The following is a 19,428-nucleotide window of genomic DNA, read 5'->3' on the forward strand; positions in this document are numbered from 1 at the left end:
TGCCTGGCTACCGTCTGAACCTCTATGGGCACCAGGCTCCTCCACAACCAGTAGCTCCCAGACTTCCTCCGGGCCTACAGTGCACTTAGGGGCTGTATCTGTACCATACAGTCCCCTGCCTCCTTACACTTACCCAGAGCAGCCTGCCCTGGCTGCAGTTAATTAGAGCACTACTGCCCGGACTGCACTTCCCTTCCCTTCCTTGGCATTTCTCCCCTTCTCCTCCCCCCACACTTGCACAATCTGAATGACACAATGCCTAGTAAGATAGTTTGTTTTGTCTTCCTGCTGTTTTCCCTACCTTGTCTTGTCAGGCCTACAAACACTTGTGTACAGACACAATATAAATGAATCATATCATATCATATGAGCAGTTATAATCAGCATAATTTAGTACTTTTATGTATTTAAAAGAAGTACACGACTACAGTCTTTTTGAAGGGAGGACAACTATTGAGCGATAGTGTTAGTGTGCCTCTAATGGCCGATACAGCCATTTGATCCCATTGAGAGAGCAACCACTTTAGCTGAGAAAAAGTAGGAGATAGAAGCATCATGGCCAGGTGATATATGTGCTCCTCTCTCGCACTGACATTCGTTCTCTAACTACAAGATCTATAATAGTGGGAGGCAGATTACATTGAGTCCCATCACAAAGTATTAGTCTTTAAAATAACATCATGAATTTCTGTGTGAAAATATGAATAACAATTATCAGGTTTATAATTGCATGGGGAATTTAACAATTGGTTGTTTTCAATCAATCAAGTGGATTGATACAGGAATTGTAACATTATTGGATTGAGGTGATTGTTGGTTCTGAAGAAGAGTATGAGGAGCATAGCTGTTACCTGCAAGTGTTAAGACATATTTCGACAGTCTGGTGTACCCCCCAGCACGAAGTAAAACTTCATTTACAGGTGGGGTTTGAAGATTATAATGATGTTTAACGTCCTTCCTCTAGTTTCCCCCCATCACCGTATTGAAAATAAATCAATTTTAAGGTGAATCTAAGAGGTTTAATGTAGTTTGTGCACCCATGTATTATGTACGTTTTTGTCTAGTACGATTTCTGGCAATTATTTGCCCAACAAATATTTGTATTAATTTGTCTATATTTGGTATTCAACATACATGTATTTATTATTCATTTAGTTTGTTCTTATGTCTGTCCAAAGAAATATATTGTGTTGATTAACCACATATTACCATTACCATTCATGAATGTACTAAGTGCACAATTGCACCTCCACCCTTAATTCAATTCATGTGTTGTTTAACTTACCAAGCATCTGCCTTTGAAACAAAGCATTGCATTTTGCACACTACCAACTTCTGAAGTATTAGGTATTAATGGAGCTGTAGAGAAATTTGAAATATGTGTGGATTATAAGTATGCAAAGAAAGAAAAGCACAATTTGAAGAAAAAAGAAAACATGTGAGCTACAGCCTGTGCACAGCATATGAAAAATGACACTTGTGAGGTAATGTGCAATGTTTGCAGCACATCTGTAATAAGTGTATATTTTCAAAGTAACTGACGAAGCCTGGAACATGAGCCATTCCAGTTACTTGAAAGTGTCCAGTAACTTTTATTAAAATGGAGAACTGTACAATATGAGATGACCATCACAGTATTTGAAGGAAAAGGAAAAATGGGATAGGCATTGCATTTAGTTTATTTTTTACTGCATTAAGAATCAGTATTATGAAATCTACAGATGTTGAACATGTGGATCTTTGATAAGATTTTGATAAGCAAATACAATGTATTGCGTTTCCCTGCTTTGTGGAAATATAAAAACAAAGAGAAAAGAACATGTGACTTTAAAGGCTGAAATTGTGAATGAAACCAACCTGAATTAAACTAGGCCTGAGCTGGCAAATGGTATTCCTTCCTTTCTCCAAACCATAACAACTTATAGAGCAGGGCTGAAAGGATGGCTTGGCTTCCCGTGAGAAAATGGGTGAACAAAGGACTTTGAAGCACAATGATAAAACCTGCTTATGGCTGTGTCTGGAGTTGATTCACAGGATTTAGGCCCACAAATAAATTCCCTTCATTTACAACTTCCATCTGTCTCCGACCTTTGGCTAAAAACATAAAATATGCATTATGTTCACCTTGACCACCAGTTTCCTATCAGCTAATCTGATGTTTCAAGGAACCAGCCTCTCCTGAAGTACGCTCTTCACTCATTGGAAGACCTAAAGTTTCTTACAAAAGGCAGATGCTGGAATAACTCAAGGAGGCATGATATTATAATTGGCCCTGCTAGCTTAACTACAAAGAATTTGCACCACAACAACAGTGCTCTCTGGGTCGTTAATGACCCAACCCTCAGCTCATAAAGGAACTGACACTATTAGGTGTACCAGCCAGGAACTGGTATGCCATTTCTGATTATGATTCAACTCATTATACCAAATGAGGCACAATGTGAAATGTCCTTAGGAAATCATTTTTCTCTTGTAAATATTTAATTTAAGGTTGTAGAGACTTAATTTGTTTTAAAAAGGGTTCATCTTGATGTATGTTCATTATGCAAATCAGGTGAATGTGGATAGTTTCACACAGAAATGGCTCCGGTTAGTGATTTATATACCCTAGTGTATGTGCCTGTGAGCCTGTTACTTTGAGATGTAAAAGTAATTATGTAGTATCAGAGTGAAAAAGACCAACATTTGTAGGACAAACATCCAATGTTGTTTGGAGATGAAAATTGCATTATTTGAGTGTTCTCAGTGAGAGCAATCTAACTAACCGATTAGTAACATGGTCACGTGTGGAATATGCTGTTTTTAAAAAGTTACACATGTTTAATGGCAACATTGCCTGGATTACAACACTCCAAATGAGAAGAAAACTGGGTTTGGAAGTTACTCCCATCAGACTGCCCTCCTCAGTAATATGCTCATTGACTATGCAGGGGTTGGTTTAGTGTGATGTCACTTTTGCAGCACTGTCCAAACACATGCATTGGCCAATAACATTAGGGAAATGATACAGACCTGCAATAGGTGCAGTTTCAGCTCTGTAAAAATTCAAGCTCTCATCACTCTCATTCACCCTGTTACAGTAATGTTTACATTTCAATATGGACTGAACGTGTGATATGAAGAACATGTAGAAACAGGTGCCCTTGATGCAGGTATATGGCTGACTCGTGGTTTCTAAAGCGGCAAGTTTCCCCAAAGGGTATTCACCCACCTGAAGGCACAGGGGGGGTGTGTGCCAATCGGGCAGTGCCCAAGGAGAAATACCCTGTATGGGTAAAACCTTCAATGAACAACGTTGGCAGCTTTCTCTCTCACAATCTCCTCTGGGAAAATAACTGAATGGAGGCTGGAACACTGGATAACAAAGGTGCAGAAATGCACAAGTGGCAAATGTGGGAAACAACAGTGTGAAAGGCAGAGGCTGAGAGGGGAACAGAGAAGATGCAAGAAAATAAGGAGTGAAGAGAATCACGTTAAGGAGTGTCTGTGCTTGTAAGGAAACAGAGTGACATGCCCGCTTACCGTTTCTCCTGATTCTGAAGCAGGTTGTATGGTTAGCCTGACCAGGCATTCATCCGGTTTCCCTGGAGCCATCTTGGAAATGACTGCACAATTAAGTGCTCTCTTCCTAATGGAAGAAATGGCCCTCCATCTTGCTAATGTGCTACTCCATTAGGGATACTTCTGTCTCCATTTCTACCATAGGGACATTAGTGGGTTTGATTCCTGACAGTATGCCCTCACTGTGGTGGCAAAGGTCTGGCTATCTATGGATTTTTTTCAGTGAAATCTTCTGAGTAGAATTGGAGCGTGTTTCTCTGTAGCTGGGTCTCATGTGCAGTCTGAGGCACTGTAACCTTTCCAGTTCAGTAGGTATTGTAACTTCCCCCTTTATTATCGAGAATCAGAATGTCTTTAACTTAGTATCCTGGTCCTACAGAGGTGTCTATGGGAGCCGAGTTACTGTAATCTTTTCTACAGAAATGGTCTGGTATGACTTCCTTAAGCTGGGAAACATGGAATAAAGGATTTATCCTTGACCAGGACTTAGTCAAGGAGAGTTTCTGCTCTGCCAGTCCAAAGTTTTGGATGAATTAAAAACGAAACAAAATAACGAGCAGCTAATTTAGAGGGGAGCACATGTTTTGGTAGTTATTTTGATGAAAGCCATATGGAATCCCTGACCCTAAAGGCGGGAGCTGTTCTGCCTTTTGTGATCAGCATGTCTTTTGGTTGATGCCTGTGTTTCTTTGAGGGTCCTGAGGGCTGTCTTATGGCTTGACTGGATATGACCGATCAGTTTGTTGAAGGGTGGTACTTTGGTAGCCAACAGCGTTGCAGTAGGTATGTTTGCAGGATGAAATCCATATGTACAGTAAAAAGGACTGACTAGTTCCCATGGTGGTGTGTGTCGAATTGTTGTAGGAAAATTCAGCAAATGGAAGAAAGTCTGCTCAGTTGTCATCTGAAGCTGAAACAAAGCAACATAGATATTGTTCAAGGGACAGGTTCAGTCTCTCCATGTGTCCATTTTACTGGGGATGATATGCATATGTTATAGCTCTTTGGATACCCAATAATTGACGAGATGTTTCCAAAATGCAGAGGTATATTGTGGTACTCTACCCGAGTGTATGGTTGTAGGCAATACATGTAGGGAAAAAAATGGTTTGTAGGAATATTTTAGCCATTTGGAGGGTTATGGGAACTTGTGGAAGAGCTATAAATGGACCATCTTGGTTAGTGAATCAACAGTGACCATAACAGTGGTTAGTTTGTTAGAAGAAGGTAGTTCCACTCTGAAATCTGTGCTGATGTGTTGCCAGGATATGCTAGGCATAGACGTTTGGATTAATTTACCCAAGGGAAGTCTCTGGGGTGTTTTGCTTTGTTGGCAAATCAGACAGGCAGCAACATAATCCTTCACGTCCTTTGATCTGGCCAACAAAATGGTGTCTGGATTTGGTCCAAAGTGACTTGTATGCCTCAATGTCCTGTGGTTTTGGTATTGTGACACATTTACAGAACGTATTGCTGCTGACGTCTTGTTGGTAAAAGGAGAAGGTGATCATAAAACCATAGACCTTGATCTTATTGTAAGGCGTGTTGACAGATCAGTCCTGATGTAAGAAGGCTTTCACGAGAAGGAGTCTGCCTAACCCTTTGTAAGAAGGTGTCAATGGTACACAGGAAGATTGCATTTGGAAAAAGACGTTCTTGAGCCACTGCTTTCCGTTGTTCCTGGTAGATTCTTGTTAAGACATCAGCCATCTGATTAATGCTTCCATGTATGAAGATGTCGTAGTTTGAAAGAAAATAAGTCCAGCAGGCTTGTCTGCTGTTTTGGCACTCATAGTGTTGGAGTACTTTCAGGTTATGGTGATCTGTTACTGGATGTCTTTTGCCAAGTAAAAGTTTTTGCCACTTGATGCAGTCTTTTTTATAGCAAATAGTTCCTATTCCAGGACCAAATAATGCCTTTCAGAGACAGTCAGAGTCTTAGATAAATACACAATGGGGTATTCACATTCGTCTTCAAACACCTGTTTCACTACTGCTTCCAGTGCGGCTTTCAAAGATTTGTATGAAAAGTTTCATCTGGTCTGGTAGGCGTAGTATGGGTGCCTTTGTAAACTTATCCTTGAGTTCTTGAAAGGCCTGTTTTGGAGTTTGATTCCAGTGAAAACGTACTCCTTTTTTCAGAAGTGATGTTAAAGGCAAGATCCTGTGGGAAAAGTTTGGTATACATTTCCGATAAAAGTTAGAAATACCCAAGAATCTTTGTATGTCCTTGACAGACAAGGGTTCTTTCCACTGTGAGATGCCCTTTGCCTTATCAGGATCCATGGCAGCCTCTTGTGAACACAATAAAAACCCTAGGTATTTTACTGAAGGCTAAATGTTTCTAGTTTTGCAAATAGATTTTTTTAAGGCGATCCAATACATCAGCTACATGCCTGTGGTGTTTCTGGAGAGTATTCGAGAAAAACAGGATATATCCAAATAGACTACAACAGAATGGAGCATGAGGTCTGCAAAAAGAATACAATGCTGGAATACAGCAGGGGCATTGGCCAACTCGAAGGGCATTATGCAGTATTCATAGTGGCCGAATGTAGTCCGAAAGTCCATTCTCCATAAGTAGCCACTTCGAATCGTGAGGAGATGAGCCCCCCTAAGGTCCAATTTAGTGAAGACGGATGGCTCTCTAACTGCTTCCAGAATGTCCGGGATGAAGGTGAGGGGGTACTTGTCTTTCAGTGTGATATTGTTCAGGCCGAGGAGATCTATACATGTACGCAACTATGAGGTATCCTTTTTGGGAATAAAAAACAGAGACGCCCGTGCAGGTGACTTGGATTGCACTATTAGACCGTTACGTAGGGTGATTTGCAAGTATGACTTCTTGGCTTCCTTTTCTGGTTCAGAGAGAGTATACATCCTGCCAAAGCGAACTTGAATATCCAGAACGTACTCAATAGCGCAGCAGTAGTTCTTTGTACTCTTCTTCTGAGAAATCTCCTTGGTACACACAATATTTTTTTGGTAAGATCTGAAGTACGGCTATGGTATGAGATTCCTCCTGGTTTCTTGTTTCCTCCACATGTGCATGACATCCAATGGCCCCCTGATGTAAAGAGTGACAGAGACAATACTCTGAGCCCAAGAATAGAGGCCCAACCATCCAGTTTATGTAGGGGTTGTGGGTATGAAGCCATGGTAATCTTAAAATGATGGGGTAGTGGGCCCGCTTTTATGAAATCAAATTGGAAGTTTTCCGCATGCGAAAAGATCCTCAAGGTGATTTCCTCTGTTCTCATTTAATCAGTCCAGAGGATAATGGAGTTCCATCTACCCCTTTCACTGGGATTGAAATGGACATGGGCAACCAAGGCACACACTTTTGCAGTGCCCATTGATCGTCCAAGAAAGTTCCTGCAGCACTGCATTCAATAAGGTCACACATTTCGTGCAATATCTTATCTTGTAGCTCTGATGATACCCACAAAACCATCATGAGGACGTTTTGTAGACTTCGGGTTTGGGAACATTGCTTTCATTCCTGATTTGTAGTTCCCTTTACGAACAGGGGTTCATGCTTCTTGATGGTTGTGGGGCAGCCAAGGGGCATTCCCTTACTAGATGTTTGATTGAACCACAATACATACACACCCCTTGTGTTCTTCAGTAGTTTTATTTATTCTGGGGTAAGCGGTCCCCTGGACGTCCCAATTTCTATTGGTTCTCCATCCGTCATTGGTCTGTGAGTAGAATGAAGAGTGTGTGTAACCTCAGAGGCTTGCCTTTCTTCTTTTCCAACTGGCACACTTGAAGGCGAAAGTCTATTTGTAAGACTAAAGCAATAATTTCCTTCAGATTAAGGGGCCTGGGTACCCTGGAAACCTCCTCTTTAAGCTCTTCTGTCAATCCTCTCTAGAAAAGGTTATCAGGGCCTCATCAGGCTATGCAGTTTCAGATGCCATCTGTTTAAACAGGGTAATACAAGAAAAAGTGTCCAGAAACCCCTGCATGATGTCCAACAACTTTTCTTGTGAGGTAATAGTCAACTTGTGTTGACTAAACATGGCCTGCAGACTATTCACAGAGGTGGGGTAGGAATCCAACATCTGGTTGTTTGTGACAACCAAAGGGGTAGCCAAAGCCAAAACCCCTCCAATGAGATTTTAAACCATATAGCTGATTCGAGAATGATCCGTGAGAAAGAAGGAAGGTTTCAAGGTAAATTAAACCGAATATGACCCTATGAATTCTTTGAGTTTCTTGGAGTTACCGTATTTTCTTGAACACAACGTAGAGGAGGTACTTCAGAATGCACAGAAGCACTGACGTAAAGTAGACATTTCGTTTTTTAATTGTTTGAATTCTTGAGTCATATCCTTCAAAGCAGCCATTACCTGTTGCATCTGCTCCATGGTGATGAATTGTGCATCGCTTACTGTTACAGTAGCGTTTCAATTTCAATATGGACTGCCCTTGTGATATGAAGTAAACGTAGAAACAGGTGGCCTTGCTGCTTGATGGTTGTTGAAAAAAAAGTATTTTCAAGAAGGTAGGCTTGGTTTTGCAGTGGTCGATACATTTTACCATGTTCGCAATATTTACCTGGTATTGACTAGTGCAGTAGTTAAGATTGAGATTGGGAGGATGCTGATGTTCCTCTAAAGCGGGTTTGAAAAAAAATTACCACTTGAGCTACTTCATCTTCCAGTGGGCATGTTGCTTATCCTCTCTTTCACAACCAATTATTGAGTAGTCACTCTATAAAACATGCAAGCCAGTGGCTTTCCACGGAGCTCTTATCATCAGATAGCAATCAAATGTGATACCAGACAGAGGAGTGAATTACATTGTCATGGTAATTGGTTTTACTCTCAGAACTACCTGGATCCATCAATCAAGGAAAATTAGGGATGGGTGAACTGGCTTGAACTGGTTTGAAACGTTTGAACTGAAATTCGAGCCACTCATGTAGATATGAGCATTTGAAGATTTGAGTGGGCAAAAACACAGCTCTTTCATAATACTTACTTCTGGCATACCTGACCAGCATCCTACAAATCAAACGTATTGTTTGCTAAGGAAATGCTACAACACGAACATTACAATGAATACAAAGGAACCCCGTTTTCATCCAAATACATTTTAGGATTGTGCAGATCACCTTACTCAGAAAGGTGACCTATGCATTTGAGGGGGGTGAGCCGTTTACATGCATGACAGGATGGGCAAAGACCTTGTCATGCATTTTGCGTCCCCTTGCTGTGATTCCAAATAGGCCCGGGGGAATGCAACTAGTTTACGTGCATTCCAAAGGGCATTCCTTTTTGTCAATTCGGGATGCACCTTGAAATGACCAGAAATACTCGCTTATTTGAGCAATCGGGCAACGGAACTGAAAAAGGACATCTCATTTACTTTCAAAAAGCCTGTATATCAGCGATATCAAAGGGACAGGTATTGTAATGCTCTTCAATTTGCCATAATGCAAGATGCAAATACAGTAGCAAAGTACACAGTGCCAGCCCAGCATGATGACAAGAGCTGAACACGATTTTTCTTTTGTTTGATTGGTATATGATTTATAATTGCGCTTGATTTCCCGAATTTCTACCGTTTCATCACATGTATAATTGGGAAGTATTTGTTGTTGCAACCTCAATTTAGGTAAACATCACGTTTTATACTAATTATTTTATACTAATGATTGTAATATTCATTTTAAACGTTTTTATACTAATCAACATTACTTTGAAACAAAAAATGCTCTTGTTTGACAAATAGATTTGACTCTGTAACACATTGCATTTTAGAGTGATTGCAATATGGTTTGTAAGGAATCGATATATGCTTTAGCCAGTTATTTTTGACAGACAATTCAATAAACATATGGCTGAAACGTCCACAATTCGCTTGAACTCAATACACATTTGCCCATACCTTTGGTGAACATTAGACTGCCATTCTATCAGAACATACATGTAATGTCAAAAAAATATTCATAACTTTATAGATGATAGACAGGAATGCAAATGAAAAATGATGTGTTTCTTCATAAGAATCATGACACAATTAATAGTATGTGTTATTGACAAATGTCATACGGGTCTGTAAAGAATATTAATGCAAATGTAACAAAGCGTAAACGTAAATATGTGTTCTTCAAATGAAATAACGCTGTGAATTAATTGGTGACCGCCCATGTGCAGTCATAACAAATCAATCATATTCAATAGAATAACATAAGCCGTACAGAACTGTACAGGAAACATATACATTGGAAAAACTAGAATTAATTTAAAGCATTTAATCTGTGAATGTAAAGTAGTATTTGTCTGCTTTTAAACGCAAGGGGAGTCTCAAGAAGGAACATGCACATCTTAAGTACAGCAACAAAGGGAAACCAGAACCGGTGCTGTAATAAGGAAAGTCAAGTTGAAAGTCAAATGCACTACCATTAAAGGACCACCAATTGTGCACTAAAAGCATAACATGTTGTCCCATTACAAAAGAGGGTTGTTGCCCAAATGCTACTTTGTTTGGGCCAGCACATCCTTGTATCATCTTCGTTTGAAATAATAGCATGGTTGATGCAAGGTGATTTGCATACAAACAACGTCCACCAAGTGGTGATGTGACTCCAAATAGCCTCAAAATAAAACAGTTCTGCAGCAATTTCCAAGAGAATTTTTAGCACCTAAGATTGCAAATGCATGCATTTAGTGCTAATTCTGCATCTATTTATAATTCGAAAACCATCCTGCCCAGAGGAAATTTCTTTCCATATGGATTCGAAATTGTGCTTGGACTGCTGAATTTCAGAATACTGTTATCCCAATAAATATATGCCAGACAATCAAGAGAGTAACTGGCAATGTTCAAACTAAATGTAACTGTTGCACAAACAAGCAAAACACTTTGAAATGACATACCTTGGTGATGACACAAACAGTGTAAAAATACAGATGATAGAGGGATGTCCTGGCAGGGATCTCTACCATGGAGTCATTCTGAAAAAAGATGGAGCAGATGGTTCGTGGTTAGTTCTTAGCATGTTTTGACATAGTTGGTATACATCTCAAGTATGAAACGATAGTGTTTAATTAACCAAACTGGGGAAAAAGACATTCCACTTATGAATAGAGCACCATGGCAATATATCTGTGGATTTCCTGCGGATCTTTTCTGAATCAGGCACAGGCGAAAGTGTAATGCACTGAAGGATTGAGTATACGTCTTCCTGGCCTGGTGTTTTATTGGCAAAGCAGTGGCATGAGGCAGCGGTGGACGGAATTCAGATATATATATATATCAAAATCAAAATATGTTGTTTTTCTTTCTGAATAAATGATTGTACAGTCTGGCACTTTATAACATTATTTAGGGTTAGTGTGCTCAAGAATTTGTGCGTGAGGGTCACTGTGTTTTTGCGGATGAACCCTTTGGATCTACACTTGAACGGTTGCTGTGGAAACCTATGGAATGGGGCCAGGCTGTTGTTTATTTCTATTGTATGAGAGGAAATGCCACTTCGCTGCCAGAGTCCTCATAGAGAATGCAATAACAGGTTTGGATGTGTTCATTTTTCTTTGGAACAAATTATGGCAAGTTCCAACCATGCTGTAAAGTTGCATTTTGTGCATAATGAAATGGTGTGTGGTTACTTTTATAACCCAACAAGTATTACAGGTTTTTATGGTTGCATTGCCCCGGAGTTTGTGCGTGATTGTAAGTGTGTTTTATCTGTTTATTCCCTGCTGAAGAACAATCGAAAATGTTCTCTGCAGCATCACAAAGCACGGCCAGGCCTCACACCCGGTCCGGGACAAGAGCCAGAAAACCTGTGTATTTACTAACAGTGGAAGAATGCAACAATCTAGGGAATACATTATGTTTTTACTTTAGATTATAATCTTTCTATTGAAATCAAGAAGAGATTGTAATATAACAATCGTGGACATCTTACTCCACTATTGAGAGTTTAATGACTTGAAACATTATCATCAGAGAATATTAAACAATTAAAGGTAAATATACCTAATGCACCAGAGACGTGTTTGAGGTCATGCTACTAAATGCCAGCAGTAAACACACTATTGTATTGATAATCTTATTTTACAAAATCATTTCAATGCATTATGCATCATTGACACATGGTGGACAGACACTAACACATCAATAAGTTACCAACATTTGAGCACATAACTGAACCATTCTAACCCGTCCACAGTCAGATAGGTGAGGTGCTGGCGTATCATACACACACAGGACTATCAAATTGCTGCACTAAGTTCAGCCATTCTTTAGATTTGGAAACTGTCATGGTTACTATATACCCCTGAGAAAATAAAATATGCATTTTAACTTACTGCTGATTCATCAACCTCCAAACGTTAAGAACGTTTCCATTGCTCAGTTAGGAGACGCACCACCAGAAACCATATTATCAAGCACAAAACTATGGTTTTACGAGATCTACATTTTTGATGTGAGGTCTCAGTTGATCCAACAATACCTAATTGAATGACTTCATTAAATTACTTCGCTCTGATAGAACTGTTCTTTAAGCAGAATGTACCCTAGATCAAATATTCGCATTCTATTTTGCTGTAGCATCAGGAGAGCCCTGCCCTGTGATCTGGACAGATCTCTTTGGAATCCCCCTTTTAATAGCTGCACTTAATGTACAACAACAGGATGTGGTAATCCTTCAACCCACATAAACATGAGCATTGAAATTAATTACTAAAGAAAACCGTTTAATCTATGTGTAATTTCGTTGGATTTAAATATAAATGATTCTGCAGTGTGGTATGGCTAGGCAGTGACATTCATGATGCTGATTTAGGGGCCGATTCATGGAACAAACGTGTGCCGAAAATCCCATTGCAAGCTGGTGCAAGCGTGAGAAAGCAAGCGCATGCGTGCGATTCAAGGAAGGCGCTGCGCGTGTTTTCCACTGGTTGTGCGCCAAATCCGTGCATGGCGCACACGGGCGCACACGTCATCAAAAGGCATGCGCTACGCGCACAGGGAAAGCGCACATAGCGCGGCGCACACAACAAAAGTGGGCGGAACAGTGGGCGTAACACGCGGAATGGGGAATAAAGCTTGAAAAAGAAGGCGTAACTGGGGAAGTACTGCAGGGAACTACACGGAACACCCACACGCACGCGAACAACCCGTATTCATGGATTTGAATACGGGAAACCCGCGCACGGCAAAAGACATGCACAGGCATCAGCGCGTCCGGCACATGAAGGCAGACGGAAGCATCCCGTGCACAGTATAAAAGTGCACGCAAACAACAAACACGTATATACAGCTACGATGAATGCCCCATTTGTCGCAGCACTGATCGTGGGACACTGCAGGAGGAGGAGAATAGCCAGGGTCCACATTTATTCACCCCAGACAAGCCTTTTTGGGATGCCTGACGACCAGGTCTACAGCAGGTATAGGTTTCCACCTCAAATCATCCTAGACCTGGTCAGGGAGTGGGAAGATGACCTTACATCCCCCACCCTCTGCTCCCAAGCATTGAGCCCCTTGGAGAAGGGGCTCAATGTCCTGCATTTTTTGGCCACTGGGTCATTTCAGCGGACTACTGCCATAGTGGGAGGGGGGTCTCACCGGCCACGCAGTCACACTGCCTACACCAGGTGTTGGCAATCATCACTGCACTCCCCTCAGTCCGCAGGCAGAACACCCGCAGAAAGGCAGGCCGTTGTCCAGGACTTTTACATGGTGGCACACTTCCCTAAAGTGCTCGGTGCTATAAATTGCACCCATGGAGCCCTACGTCCACCTCGGGCCACTGAGCACATCTACCGAAACCGCAAGCACTGGCATTCCATCAACGTGCAGGTGGTATGCGATGCAAAGGGAATCATCACCTCGGTCTTTGCAAACTACCCTGGCTCCACCCATGACAGTTTCAAATACAGAATGTCCGCCCTGAGCCGGGCCCTGGAAGCTGGGCAGCATGGCGACACATGGCTCCTAGGTGAGTTCAAATGCCCGTGCACATGCATGCATGTCACACACACACAAACACACAAACCCCAATAATCACAACCATCATCGCCTCTCCAGGGGACAGTGCCTACCCTCTGAACAAGCACATGATGACGCCAATCTGGAACCCCACCACACCACCCCAGGTAAGATACAACGCGGCCCATATTGCAACCAGGGCCATAGTGGAGCGCACATTCGGAGTGCTCAAGTCACGCTTCCGCTCCCTTAACCACTCTGGCGGGCAGCTACTCTATGCACCCCTAGTAGTGTGCAGGATCATTGTGGCAACATGCATCCTGCAAAATGTTGCAACACGGCAGGGCGTACCGGTGGACATGGTGGTGCCCATGGAAGGGGATAGGGCATGTGGCGAGGAAGCCCGGACACTGCTTGTGGCCACATTTTTCACCTAAACTCCCACCCCTGCGGAGTGCACACAGGCCTGGCACATACCAGGTGACAATCGATGATGCCAAAGAGACAGTCAACTGTCACAACCTTACCATCCTGAGAATGTTGCCATGGAAGTGCCACATTGTGTGCACCCCTAGCTACTTAAACATAAGCAATCCTGTGTGACCAGAAGGCACACATGCAAGGTGTGAATCACACAGACCTGCAAATCAGGCCATGACTATCACTGTTATGTCACCCAAACCATCCCAAACCACAACACAACAGGACATGGCAAGCAATGGCTATACACCAACACAGTACCAATAAGGTACACATTGACATGTGAAAAATGTAAAGTGGCATCAGACAATGATGCCTGACAAGGAATCAGATGAAATGACGGACCAACAACCTCCCACCCAAAAGAAGTCATACCCAAATGCATTCCAACAGTTGTAGTTGTAACATAACAATGAATGCCTGCCTACATGCACATTGTTCGTATCAAAATCAACACTGCACCGTCTGTGTGCAGTGTCCACCTCATGCAACACACTGCTCAGCGCACAGCATAGTGAACAGCCATTGTGTGTGACGCACACCCCAAGCATCACATCTAAGCAACAAACTACAGCAAAAAGCAAAATATGCATGTACAGGATCCACAATTGGTCATAGATCATGAGCTGCAGGGACACAGTGGGCACCAGAAGGCAAACAGAGTGTACATGTGGACATGGAAGGGTGGTTGTACATGCAGTGGATCATAGTGTGAGTGTGTGGGTCAGTAGGGACATGCACTCAATATATGCATGTGCAATCACGTGACCATCAGTTTCCCAGCATGTCAAGCCACAACTATTCCCTCACACCTGAAATATAAACACAACACATGAACAGGCATTGATCAGCAGAATACATCATGTACATAGGATGCCGCAATTACAATGTCAGGGTGCGCATAACACTGTAGGGCAAGGCAACTGTCAACAACAAAACACCCTCCCTCCCTCCCTCACAAATCACCATGACCCACTGAACAACTGCACCTGGGTTATGCAGCTTTCATCCTTGAAGTTCACCTGGCCACAGGATCACCCTTCCCCTTTTTCACCATCTCCCACCTTGTGTGCAAAAAGTGTCCAGCACCCTCAGAGGCCACCTTGACTTGCAAAAACACCAAATCAAAGAGAACTGAAAGCAGGCTAACACAGAAGCCAAGCAAAAAGCCTGCAGGCAGCAAAACAAACCAGAAGAGCCTCCAGTAGATGACTTGAAGCAGCAGTACGTCACAAAGCCCAAGTACTACCACAATGACGTAACAACCAAGGTATCACAGTAAAACAATGTCACAACAGGATGTGTACCATGTGTGTTACATAACACAGAATAATGCACCACAAACGGATGTGTACTGTCACAGCTCCCGTCTACAGGTGCAGGAGTGGCACAAACCAACCACACCCACCGTGGTCTGGGTGCCTGCAAGGTCAAACTCACACAGGCCTCTGAGGCCTTGGTGGGGAAGGAGGGTCAGGGATATGCAGTCGGGACAGGCATTGCTATATTGGATAACTGGAATGAGGGGCAGGAGAGGGGAGTAGGATTCACCCAGGAAAGTAGGAAATGCACAAAACTGTTCTACTCACATTAACACATACACAAGTACACCAAACATGATCATCATGCACATAGTAACACATTACTCAAATGGAAGACAAAGAGAAACTTATCTCTGGGGTGAGTGCTAGCCTCCTGCCTGTGCACTCTCAGGTCTGGTAACAGGAGCAGTTTCTTGCTGCAAAGAGAGCCACAGTTACTAATATGTGCATGCCCATAACACACAAACACACCACCATATATGCCCCACAGTAACAAAATACTCTACAAACAAACAATCTGGTGTGGATGCTTCATACCCATACTTAACAATACCCCTGTGATGGTTCATACACAGTCAATGCAGGAAGTCATGCGCCGCTGGGTGCGTTGCAATGTGTCACGAATCACACAACATGCAATGTTCCCTGGTCAAGCAGCAAGACGCATATAGCAAGGTATGACTACAGAACAAGTCGTGTTCCACCATGAGCCAAATAAAGTAGGTAGTGCATGTGTCAAATTCTACATGGTAATGAAATGCACTGCACATGAGTCTGTCCCTTGCTGTCTGTCCCTGTGAGCTGCTTCTTAGCATGTCTTGGAATGCTACATGGCTAATACAAGTGCCTCAATGGACCATGGTGGACCGGAGGGAATGTGCCACTGGTCCTGCAGGTTCCGCAGACAACTTTCCCATCAACTAGCCATTAGTCCACCAACACATCTCAGCTGTAATGTGCGCTTCAACACCAATATTTGTCCAAGCTCACGGTCAGTGCTGCCACTAAGCATGCATGTGCAACTGGCCTGGTGGAAGGTCTGCTGCGTTGTGGCCCCCCTGTGCTGCTCACCTTGCCTGGAGTCCCATGAAACATGTCAGCTGTTTTCAGATGTATGAGCGCAATCCCTGTGCCTCTGCTTGCACACACATGTGCATGTCGGCACCACCAAACGTGTCGAGCTTCCAGACGTCCAATGGCCCATCTCTGCTGGCAAAGGTGGTCTGGAGGCTCATCCCCCTCCCTGCAGAAAGGGCATGAAACACAAGATTAATGCTTTAAAATCATCTGTGTGTGTCTCTTCAGGCATTACATGACTGGACCATGTCAGAGATGTACAACACAAATCATACCATCAGTCCGTCTTTCACAGGCAAACTGTTGAACACACCATCTACGACATGAATTGCAACAAGCACATGTACAGTATAGATAATAAACATACTACACAATGAATAGCAATGAATGTAAAAAAGGAAACTGCACACATCTATATTACTGCACCACAGTTTGATTGCAATGACTAGAGCTTGTTCATATATTGAAAATCAATTTATTGGTAGCCTTTTGCGATAACACATGTTTCGGCACAATCCATGTGCCTTCCTCAGATCAGGGCAATGTCTCTTTATCCATCAGCTGACTTTTCAGCTACACATTAACGTGGTTGAAGATTGAGTCCCATCATACTCTTCTGAAAGTTTCAAAATTCGTGCCTCACGCGTCGGGTTAGCAAAGATGGCGCAGTAATATAGATGTGTGCAGTTTCCTTTTTCACTTTTTACTAACGGAGTAGGGGAACTCATTGTCTCCATTTTCCTGCACGCACCATTGCAACACTACCAAGATTGGCTTATGGATTTCAAGTCGCAGAGGTAAAAGAGTGATTTTACCAAAAAGTTCCCTGTACTCTCATAGCAATGAATGTACACATCAATCATGAAACCCCCCATCTAGCGAATGAAGAACAGTGGTCAATAACACACCATCATCCCCACTAGGGGTGTTAACACAAGTTTCACAGCAGCAGACATGCCACAGATATGACAGTCCAGAGCCCTTGTGTAATAGGCTGTTACACCGAACCATCCTTGCGAGCCCATGGATAAGGGAAGCAGGAGTGGCATATGTGAGTCAAGGACCCCAAGCTGCAAACACATACACAAGACAAGCTTCAAGGGCCCAGCTGGAACAGACAGTGGATGCTCTCAAAAGCCACAAAGCACCACACCGTCACATGAAAACACAATAGACAAACAATTTTAAACTATATTAACTAATTACACTAACTATGAAAAACCTACATTACCTATTTAAACTAACTATCAAATTGACACTAAACTAACTAAACTAAAAGAAAAATCAAAAATGGCCACATATGACCCGGGGGGAAGCACCCAGGAGAGGGGAGGTACAGGGTGCTGCTCAACACCCACATGCGATGATGTTGAGGAAAAAAAAAACCTCCATGGGCTCAACGCCTGCACAGCCCGACCTATGTAGGAGATAGATCGTCGCCCGAGTCTGGCTCTTCCTGGAAAGGAGGACGTGGCACAGGAGCCTGACCATGCCTATCCGCAGTTTGCCCCTCGACGGCAGCAAGTCTGCCGGACGGGTGAGCCTGGTTCTGTGCGGCGATCACACGTAGGTCTGCATGCAGAACCTCCCGTGATACTTCCTCTTCCAAGGTAGCACATGTAACACGGAGTTCCTCCTTCAAGGCCTGGCTGGACAACTGCTGCACCTCCCAGCAAGCATGTAGCTCAGCCGAGATGGTACCCTCAAGCTGCGCAAACCTCTCCTCTGCCCGCTCCCTCTGGGACATCAGAAGTACACCCAGAGTGGATCTGAGGGAAGCATAGTCTTGCCTCAGGGCCTCCATGTGTGCCTTTCGTGAGCAGCAATTGCTTTACGCAGAGATAACATTTCAGCCTGGCGTGCACTGTCTGAGGCCACCATGCCCTGCCTGAGTGAGCGGGCCGTGGAGCGTACCGCCTGCTGCTGGAGAAGCACCTGCCTAGCAGGAGGAGCATGGATTGGGCCACACGCTCCATGCTCTCAGCGATGTTCTCCATTGTTGCCCCCTGCCATTCAGAATTGGCAGTCATGTCTTGCTCCCACTCAGTATACTGCAGTTGCGCGCGGCGACCGCGTTGCTGGGCTTGAACCCTGCGGGACCAAGGACTGGGTGTCCTCGTTGTGTTGGCACCACCCGCGGCTGCACAACTACATGCCCCCGTCGATGTGATGGCCCAGGCACATCAGTGACTGGTGTGGAGGGTGACCCTGCATCCCGATCCACCTCAGGCAGAGGTTCCAAGACTGTATGACCCCTCAGTGCACGTGTCACAGATAGAGGAATGCCCACATCAGAATCACTCACCCCTGACATATGGACCTGATGCTCATCCAACTCGACATGGACGTCAGAGTGGTCATCAGGGCTGGACTCATTGCCAGCCACAGACAAGATGGACTGTAGCACATGTGGGTTTTCGTGGCCTACCACCCCACGACCCCTACTCGTGCTGGGTTGCTGTAGTGATAACAACCATGTGCCTGGCATGACAACACCATCCTCTGGCTCCATTGCGTCATCATCTGAAAGTAGAGAGAAGAAAGGTCACTACACATGTTAGAAGCATACAACACACACACACACAGACACCAAACACATGAATCAGACATGTCACACACAAAATAGAACCTGCATGCATTCTGGGTCAACTTGAAATTGCTTCTGTGATTAGGCATGTCGAAAGGTGTCAGTTTGCACTGAAGTGGGTCAATACAGTGCAGCAAATATGTACGTTGAGTATGTTACGCACTATCTACATGTACAAGGACTTCATGATGTGTGTCAGAAAATGTGAAGGCAGTGCAAGGTCAACTTCAGGCATCACGTGCAATGTGCATTCAATGGGAAGCATGTCTACAAGCAAACCACCCCTCCCCCCAAGTGCAAATGCAAGGATGACTAGCATGGTATCAAAAGGCTGAACATAGACCTGTGTATTGACAGACAGTGTTGACTAGCATCAACAGTATCATGTGAGTCAAGTGACAACACAGCAAATGATGATGGGACAGTAAGCAGGACACATGATGAAAC

General features: G+C 43.4%; 1 protein-coding gene across 2 annotated transcripts in view; it reads right to left on the reverse strand.

The window, feature by feature from the left end:
* NAALADL2 (N-acetylated alpha-linked acidic dipeptidase like 2) overlaps nucleotides 1-19,428 on the reverse strand; it is a 4,115,865-nt gene that overhangs the window by 3,233,865 nt on the left and 862,572 nt on the right. For both annotated transcript variants that reach the window (XM_069618713.1, XM_069618714.1), the window contains one exon: nucleotides 10,452-10,529. The gene's annotated coding sequence lies outside the window, so the exon portion shown is untranslated. The remainder of the gene's footprint in view (nucleotides 1-10,451; nucleotides 10,530-19,428) is intronic.

Source organism: Ambystoma mexicanum, chromosome 10 (genome assembly GCF_040938575.1).
Source record: "Ambystoma mexicanum isolate Mex_15411 chromosome 10, UKY_AmexF1_1, whole genome shotgun sequence".
Classification (NCBI taxonomy): domain Eukaryota; kingdom Metazoa; phylum Chordata; class Amphibia; order Caudata; family Ambystomatidae; genus Ambystoma; species Ambystoma mexicanum.